The sequence below is a fragment of the Rhinoderma darwinii genome, chromosome 2 (genome assembly GCF_050947455.1).
Source record: "Rhinoderma darwinii isolate aRhiDar2 chromosome 2, aRhiDar2.hap1, whole genome shotgun sequence".
NCBI lineage: Eukaryota > Metazoa > Chordata > Amphibia > Anura > Rhinodermatidae > Rhinoderma > Rhinoderma darwinii.
Genome location: NC_134688.1, coordinates 5,348,127 through 5,358,201, shown reverse-complemented (window position 1 = coordinate 5,358,201; position 10,075 = coordinate 5,348,127). Strand labels below are relative to the sequence as shown.

Sequence of the window (10,075 nt, the reverse complement as noted above, 5' to 3'; positions counted from 1 at the left end):
AAATGGCATGGAGTAATACGGCATGACTGCAGGGTCAGACTACATATAGTTTGTTTGTAGTCTGTAACCATGGAGGCACATAGGTCTGCATAGGAGCTGTATACACAGCAGAAGATTTTGAGTCAAGAAAATGTGCAACGTTGTCTATGTTTTTTATTTTAAGAAGCATTGGAGCAATAAAAAAGATGGTGGCAAAAGTGTTCATACCCTTTAAATGTTTTTTACTCTCTTCCCATTTTTACACTAATTTATATTTATTAGATAAACTTTGGTTTCTGTGCGTCAGTTCTTCTGTTCTCCTTTAATTACAAGACAGCGGCGCTCTGATTTATTATCACAATATTTCATGAAGGTTCCCCCTGTCAGCCGCGCAATGAAATAAACAAAAGAGAAGGATTTCCTATTAAGTGTTTGCAGTGAAGCGGCCCGGCGCCATCCGTCAGCGCTAATGAGCCGAGATGAGGAGCGTTCACACTGAATATGTATCAGCACCGGAGATGAGTCACCTCTCAGACCCTGGGTGGAGTGGGCGCATGTACCACAGCGGAGAGATGTCCAACGTTCACTTGATCTGTAATAACGTTATTATTATTATTATTATTTATTTATTTACTTTTAGATTTGAACACAAACAAAACAGAAGAAATAAACAGTAAATATCATCTGTACAGACAATAGTTCCCCATCTTCCCCCACCCACACCCCACAATTGCTGCCAGTGAATGGTAATATTCACATCCAAAGACTAAACTACATTTCTGACCTAATACTTCTGATGGCACTGTGGCTGTCACTGTATCTGATGGCACGGTGGCTGTCACTGTATCTGGGGGCACTGTGTCTGTCACTGTATATGATGGCACTGTGTCTGTCACTGTATCTGGGGGCACTGTGTCTGTCACTGTATCTGATGGCACTGTGGCTGTCACTGTATCTGATGGCACGGTGGCTGTCACTGTATCTGGGGGCACTGTGTCTGTCACTGTATCTGATGGCACTGTGGCTGTCACTGTATCTGGGGGCACTGTGTCTGTCACTGTATCTGATGGCACTGTGGCTGTCACTGTATCTGGGGGCACTGTGCCTTTCACTGTATTTGGGGGCACTGTGGCTGTCACTGATTTTGGGGGCACTGTGGCTGTCACTGTATCTGGGGCACGGTGGCTGTCACTGTATCTGGGGGCACTGTGCCTTTCACTGTATTTGGGGGCACTGTGGCTGTCACTGATTTTGGGGGCACTGTGGCTGTCACTGTATCTGGGGTACGGTGGCTGTCACTGTATCTGGGGGCACTGTGCCTTTCACTGTATTTGGGGGCACTGTGGCTGTCACTGATTTTGGGGGCACTGTGGCTGTCACTGTATCTGGGGTACTGTGGCTGTCACTGATTTTGGGGGCACTGTGGCTGTCACTGTATCTGGGGGCACTGTGGCTGTCACTGTATCTGGGGGCACTGTGGCTGTCACTGATTTTGGGGGCACTGTGGCTGTCACTGTATTTGGGGGCACTGCGGCTGTCTGTATCTGGGGGCACTGTGGCTGTCTCTGTATCTGGGGGCACTGCGGCTGTCTCTGTATTTGGGGGCACTGCGGCTGTCTCTGTATTTGGGGGCACTGCGGCTGTATCTGGGGGCAGGGTGCCTTTCATTATATCTGGGGGCAGGGTGCCTTTCATTATATCTGGGGGCATTGTTGCTATCACTGTTTTTGAGAACGCTTTGCTGTCACTACGTTATAGGCTAAGAACACGACGTCTTTTATAGTCTGCATAACGTAATAACATTTTTATCTATTTCTTTACAATAGTTCACTAAGTGTGTGTCTGCGCTGTAAACATTGGGATACTTTTGTACTATTTTTCTGATCGCCTTTGGCTGGTTGGTAAACTTAGACCTGACACCTCTGCCCATGTAGAGTGTTAGCGGGGAGGGGGGTCAGAGTAGCAGGTTACTTGTTAAAACCCACTGTAGCTAGGGAAGCCCCCTCACCAGGCCATTGTAAAGGTGAACGGGCTCTACTATATGTCCGCCCCTGGTCCTTCTATAGGTTGGTAGTGAGTCAGTGGTTCTAGTGTAGCATCCACTCAGTCTGTCAGGACGAATGACCTTGATAAGTGACACTGTAAGGCAGAAATGTACTCCAAGCAGTCGTCACGTCCCCTCCCCCACCCTACGTGGCGGTCCATACATAGAACTACATGAAGTGAACGCGCTGTCATACGTAACTCGTAGATCTTATAGAAAACATGACATGAAGCAGATATACAATTAGATAGAAGAATCCACAGAAGGTCTCCGGGGAGGTCACTTCACTGCAGGGCGTCCCCCGCGCACAATATAGGGCACGCCGCTCGTGACCCTGGAGACAGATCAATAAGAACCCAGAAAGCTGTGAAAAGTCCTGGACTGATGAAGTCCCAGAACTCTCTGATCTGTCCCCGGCGGCTCGGTGACTTTTATCGGATGTCACCGGATGAGCAGCTTATGCTGGAAATAGCATTTATGTGATTTCTCCTGGGATCTCCTCTGTAAATAATATATTAACCCTGGATTAACCAGACTGACTATAAACAGGGGATGTAAATAAAACTGCCGTAACAAGCAGCCGGGTCACTACATGATATAAATAGTGCTGGCCCATAAGACATGTATGGATAGTATCACACCGGACCTGTCATGGAGTGGGGACCCGCAGCCTTCACCCGCCATTTATTGTACTGAACCTCTTGGGATAGAGGGGTCTGTGGACCTCATCAGGCAACGGAGCTTGGGTGCGACCACAAATCCTAACCCCCATCCAGTAGCTGTGCCCCTGTGATTTCCAGGTGATCGTTTTCTGCTGAAAACATATTTACACATGAGCCCGCTCCAACTGTTTACAGCCCCAACTGTGTAATGTCTTGTCAACAAATATGCACATCTGAATATAACACTACTTCATCACTACCATTACCTTTCCCTTTCCCTTCTCCTCTGTTACCCATTCCTTCCACTCTCCCTTCCTCCCCTCCTTTTTCCTTTCCCCTCCCTTCTCCTCTCCTATCCCTCCCTTTTCCTTCTCCCATCTCTTCTCATACATCTATCTTCCCCTTTCCCTTCCTTCCCCTCTCTTCTCCTCTTCTATCCCTTCCTTCTCGTTTCCCTTTCTCTTCATTCTCCTCTCCTACCCTTCCCGTCCTCTTTCCATTCCCCTCTCCTACCCCTCCCTTCCCCCTTTCCTTTCCCTCTCTTCTCCTCTCCTACCCCTCTCTTCCCCCTTTCCCTTCCCCTGCCTTCTCTCCTACCCCTCCCCTTCCCTTACCCCTTCTCCTCCCCTACCTTTCCCTTTCTCTTCTCCTCGCTTCTCTTCTCTTATCCTTCCCTTCTCCTCTACTATCCCACCCATCCCCTCCCATCTCCTCTTCTACATCTCTCTTTCCCTTTCCCTTCCTTCTCCTCTCCTACCCCTCCCTTTCCCCTCCCCTCCACCTCTTCCTTTCCCCACCCTTTCCTTCCACTTCTGCTTTTCTTTTTCCCTATTCTTTCCTCTTGCTTCACACTTTCCCCATTTTCTTCCTTTTCGGCATTGTCTTTCCTTTTTCATACCCCCAATCCTCTACCTTTCCTACACCCATACCTCCCTTTCTTTTCCCCTTCCCCTCTCCATTCCTCCTTTCCCCCGAACCCTTGCCTTACCCTTTCTTTTCCACTTCCTTTTTTTCCTTTCCCCTCTTGACTTTCTTTTACTTCCAATACCCTCTTCTCCTCCCTTTCCTTTCCCTTACCTACCTCTACGTTCCCTTCTCTGCTCATGTAACTCTTAATCACCAGGTAGCATTCAGGAAAACTATTCTGGGCTTTACGACTATTTTCTATTTTTTTCTTCTTTCTTTTATTAAACATTCTTTTTATTGTATATTTTACAGGAATACATCCTGCAATGCAAAGTACAGCCACAATGGGGCAGATTCACTAATACTGTGTAAGTTTTAGACAGTGTAAACTTAGGACCAGGCGGTGAGAAGATGCGCCAAATTCATCACAGTGATTAACGCAGTTGGCTTAGTTTACGGAAGTTTTTTTCAACAAAATTTTGCAGCAATTTTGGGAAGCGGTGACTTGTTTTAAGTCATGCCCCTTTTCCGCTAGACTCCTCTTCAAGTGCGGTGAAAAAGGTGTCTAAAACAGTTAATAAATGTGGCGCGCAGCATTACGGCTCTTTAAAGTCTCCATAATACTACTACAGTAAAGAACACATAAAAAGAGCGCCCAATAAAAAAAAATCTCAGCATGAATAATAAGAAACGGAAGGAACAATGAGAGCAGCCGCCAGCTTTAATGATGACCTCTCATACTGATTCCATGCGGCTCTGCTATTCCGAGCAGCGGGAGACTCCTCTCATTGCTGCTCTGAGGACTACATCCTCAGCATCACAGATCAATTCCATATTCCTCACGCTGCGGCTCATATTCTCCTCTTGTCCTATAAATCTTTCCGCAGAACATTACTTTCCTCCCCGCGCTGCCATTACTTCCCAGCACTTCCCCCTCTATATTTCACAGCAGAAGGATTCATGTTCACATTGATTTTTGGGCTTCCATTCATTTTCAGATTGCCTGCGGGCTGGGAACGGTCGGGTGATGCCAGAGCAGATGAATCCAGAGCGGTTTACCAGGAGCCTCCCGTGTGGGACATTTAATACACCACCCTGTATACTGGAGACATAAGAATTACTGTGGAGAGAGAATTCATGGCGGTGCCATCTCCGATACCGGACAATTGGCACCTGTGCAGATGAAAACTAATCCGAGTGCCCCCCTTTCTATGTCGGATGTCAAAATAAAAAGTTTTCGATCTCCATCTCTGTATGTAACATGTTTTGGGGTGACGTTGCCCCTTCTTCAGATTACATTTTGGCTTTATGTCCCCGAGATGTATGGATCGGTAACATGGCAGCCATAACAGTCTATAGGGCCCTACTGTAACTAATGTGTTAAACGGGTTGTCCAGTTTAGATAAACATTTGTCATCCACCGTATTAAAGAATTCTGAGGTAATAGAGGGGGGTCCTCTGGTCAGGACCCTCATCTATTGGTCAGAGTGGAGAGGGGTTACATAGAGCGTCTCTCTCTCACTAGAGGTCCTGTCCTGTATTACACAGACAACACTTTGATATGAATGGACACGGTGTAATGCTTCATTTCTCCTGTGGAGGCGCTGCAGGGAAATTAAACACTTACTGTACTGCCAGGTTACCCTACAGATCACAGCTGATCGCTGGGGGGCCCCGCAGGGAGATATTTTGAGATCGGCTAATTGTCAAGGGAGTCATTTAACAAGTAGGGGTTGTCCAAAGCAGTGAACCCTTTTAATTGAGAGGGTCCCCTGTGCATGAGCCTCATCTATTAGTCAGAGATTACAGCAGCTACAAGGGTTCTGGAGAACTCGGCACATTGATTCCAAGGAGAACTGTGTAATGCATCATTTCTCCTGTGGTGGTGCTGTAGGGAAATTGATCACCTGCAGATGACAGATTATAGATGATCGCTGGGGGTCCGAGCAGCAGGATGCCCTGTGATCAGTTTATCGTTGAAGGATTCAAACAAAGGAATCTTATCTAATCTTGTTAAACCAGAAACTTGAGTCTACAACATCTCTGCCGCCTCCAGCCCACACGGGACGTTACACGGAGCGCTTGACCCTGTCAATGCTTGTGCGTCTATCAGTGTTTACTTTCACAACCAAACAAGGTGAATATAATAACCGCGTCTGATAAAAATGCTGCTTATAATCAAATATATTTTTATATGATGCTGCCAGCGTGTGGCGCCACAGGCCTGCTGTCGATCCCATCCTCTGGTCTAGTCTTCTGACGTGAGTAATCCTCATAGGTAACATAGAAAAAAAATGTGCTGCCAGAGGGTGCAAGTCCGACGGTGTATGTGGGGGGGGGGGGTGTTACAATACAGGGAATCTACAAATATCCATGCGGTAAACTAGACACGTTTGTCATAGCTGAGGCTTGTGTGATGTTCTGGGCAGGAGAAAGAAAATGTAAACACGTGTCAATCCCGAGTCCCTGGATTCGATTGTCGTTAAGACACAGTATGATTTATTTTGGCTCTGTATAGCAGCTTAGTTTTTGTTATGTATGGAGGTATTATTTCAGCACTGTATGGAGGTATTCGTTCGGCAGTATTCAATATGGAGGTATTATTTCAGCGCTGTATGGAGGTATTATTTCCGCACGGTATGGAGGTATTATTTCAGCACTGAATGGAGGTATTATTTCCACACTGTATGGAGGTATTATTTCAGCACTGTATGGAGGTATTATTTCCGCACTGTATTGAGGTATTATTTCCCCACTGTATGGAGGTATTATTTCCACACTGTATGGAGGTATTATTTCAGCACTGAATGGAGGTATTATTTCAGCACTGTATGGAGGTATTATTTCAGCACTGTATGGAGGTATTATTTCAGCACTGTATTGAGGTATTATTTCCCCACTGTATGGAGGTATTATTTCCACACTGTATGGAGGTATTATTTCCACACTGTATGGAGGTATTATTTCCACACTGTATGGAGGTATTATTTCAGCACTGAATGGAGGTATTATTTCAGCACTGTATGGAGGTATTATTTCCGAACTGTAAGGGGGTATTATTTCAGCACTGTATGGAGGAATTATTTCGGTACGGTATGGAGGTATTTTTTCAGCATTGTATGAAGGTATTATTTCAGGACTATACAGTATGGAGGTATTCTTTCGGCACTAAAGAGCATGGAGGTATTATTTTGTTATATATTTGGATGGGTATTACCCCCGTACAATTTATATATAATATATGTCGGAGTAACTCACACTAGGTGTACACCACCGATTGTCAATATATGATTGAAGGAACAGGGGGAGTAGGAAAAGTAGTGTGTTTCATAGATGTAAAAAATAAAAAATACTTTATTATTAAATTGTTATTAAAAACAATGTTGGATGTAATTTACGTTGCGCCAAAGTCCCCTAGATTGGCACAATATGACAAATTATGTCTAAATTAAATTGCTCCAATTCTATAGTAGTATATTGATATAGACGACTGACCTCTCAGTGTTGGTGAGAAAACAGTCAATTGCAAGCAAAAAATTATTATTAACGTTCCTCCAACGGGCTGTAGATAAAGCCCAGCGATGGGGAAACCCCTACATCAATCTTGCTGCAATGGGTTCCATGTACATGCATATAACTGCATAGATTGCATGCACAAATATCCTGTGTGAGCAGACACGACACAGCAGAGTCGAAACCGCAGCGTGCCAGCAACTACACAGGAGTAGGAAAGGAACAAGCCACAACAAGTGACAGCACTGTTGAATTGCCTAGATAGTGACCTGTGAATGATGTATCAGCAAATACTCTGCCCTGTCAGGCAGTCAATGACTTGCGAATCACAGCTTGTGTGTTATCATGTATGCAGGGGCGTAGCTAAAGGCTCATGGGCCCCGATGCAAAAGTTCTTATTGGGGCCCCCCCCCCCCCCCGCAAACTTCTCATGGCCGACGGTCCGCAGCTTTCAGCTGCATCGCTGGGTCTAAGTGACCCAACAATGCAGCACTAGCAGCCGGGGCGTCACTAAGGGCTTAAAATGTCAGGGGAAATAGCCCTAATACATATGTGTCCCCCCCAAAAAATGTGTGTATAGGAGACCGCATATCTATAGCACTACGACCATATAAACTATGGATATGATTAGATACAGTGGCTCAGCAGGCTGTATCACACATGATAGGATTAGAGATAGGGCCCAGCAGACAGTATCACACATGATAGGATTAGATACAATGACTCAGCAGACAGTATCACACATGATAGGATTAGATACAGTGGCTCAGCAGACAGTATCACACATGATAGGATTAGATACAGTGGCTCAGCAGACAGTATCACATATGATTGGATTAGATACACAGCTCAGCAGACAGTATCACACATGATAGGAGTAGATACAGTGGCTCAGAAGGAAGTATCACACATGATAGGATTAGATACACAGCTCAGCAGACAGTATCACACATGAGAGGATTAGATACACAGCTCAGCAGACAGTATCACACATGATAGGATTAGATACACAGTTCAGCAGACAGTATCACACATGATAGGATTAGATACAGAGCTCAGCAGACAGTATCACACATGATAGGATTAGATACAGTGGCTCAGCAGACAGTATCACACATGATTGGATTAGATACACAGCTCAGCAGACAGTATCACACATGATAGGATTAGATACAGTGGCTCAGCAGACAGTATCACACATGATAGGATTAGATACACAGCTCAGCAGACAGTATCACATATGATAGGATTAGATACAGAGCTCAGAAGACAGTATCACACATGATAGGATTAGATACAGTGGCTCAGCAGACAGTATCACACATGATTGGATTAGATATAGGGCCCAGCAGACAGTATCACACATGATCGGATTAGATACAGGACTCAGCAGACAGTATCACACATGATAGGATTAGATACAGGGCCCAGCAGACAGTATCACACATGATAGGATTAGATATAGGGCCCAGCAGACAGTATCACACATGATCGGATTAGATACAGGGCTCAGCTCGCTGACATTGCAGCTCCAGCGCTGGACCCAGGAAAGGTAAGAATAATAATTTTGCTTCTTTATGTGTTACTGATTATATTTGTGTTTTTTTACAGGTTCGGTTGTTGGACTTCGGAACGAGGACTTCAATGACGGCGTTTTTTATTCTCAATAAAATGGTTCATGAGGGTTGTTTTTTTATTTCAATAAAATATTTTTTCTATGTGCTTGTATCTTTTTAAACTTTATTATCACCGCCTTAGTAATGGCCGCTGGCTGATTGACAACCTCCATTACTAAGGCGGGGCTTAATGTTAGCAGGTGCAGAGGCCAACACTAACACCCATTATTACCCCTTTACCCACCGCCACCAGGAGTACTGGGAAGAGCCGGGTACGAACCAGTACCCAACCATCTGTAGTGACGGGCAGGCACCGGGGTGGCCGCAGGCTGGTAGTATTAGGCTGGGGAAGGCCAAAAACAGTGGCACCTACCACCCTGGTAATGCTGCCTGCTGCTGCTGTGTTGTATCTGGCTGGTTATGAAAATTGGGGGGGGACCCCACATCGTTCTTTCCAATTATTTTTTATTTTATTTTTTTTAAATGACGTGAGTTCCCCCCCATTTTTCATAACCAGCCAGATACAATAAAGCAGCAGCAGCCTAGCATCGCCAGGGTGGGAAGGGCCACTGTTTTTGGCCTTTCCCCTCCTGATACTACCAGCCTGCGGCCACCCCAGTGGCCGACCATCACTACAGATGGTCAAGTATTGGATGGTACCCGGTTCATCCCAGCACCCCTGGTGGCGGTGGGTACCGGGGTAATAAAGGGGGTTAGTGTTCGCCTCTGCACCGGCTAACACTAAGCCCCACCTTAGCAATGGATGCTGTCAATCAGCCGGCGGCCATTACTAAGGCGGTAGTAATATAGTTGAAAAAAAAACACAAAGACATAGAAAAAATATTTTATTGAAATAAAAAAAAAAAAACACACAACCCTCATTAACCATTTTATTGATAATAAAAAAAAAGCTGTCATCGAAGTAGTCCTGGAATCCGACGTAGTCCAACGACCGAACCTGTAAGAAAACACACAATAAAAATGATTAGTAACACATGTGTTAGGCTTAGATACAGGGCCCATGTGTGATACTGTCTGTGGGACCCTGTATCTAAGCCTACCACAAGGTAGGCTTAGATACAGGGTCCAGCAGACAGTAATCTTATACAGTATAAGATTACTGTGTGCTGGGGCCCTGTATCTAAACCGACAGTGTGGTAGGCTTAGATACAGGGTCCCACAGACAGGATCACACATGGGCCATGTATCTAACTAAGCCTACCATGTGATTGTCTTAGACACAGGGCCCAGCAGACAGGATCACACAATCTGTGATCCTGTCTCATGGGCCCTCTAAGCCTGCTACATCGTAGGCTTAAAGGGGTTGTGCAGTCCCTAAACATTGATGGCCTGTC

General features: G+C 45.4%; 1 long non-coding RNA gene across 1 annotated transcript; it reads left to right on the top strand.

Moving 5' to 3' along the window:
* The first annotated feature begins 357 nt into the window (after positions 1 to 357).
* Positions 358 to 4,804, top strand: LOC142740366 (uncharacterized). The gene is made up of 3 exons (XR_012880625.1): positions 358 to 573; positions 3,904 to 3,959; positions 4,590 to 4,804. It is a non-coding gene; the product is annotated as an uncharacterized LOC142740366 (long non-coding RNA).
* Positions 4,805 to 10,075: the final 5,271 nt, after the last annotated feature.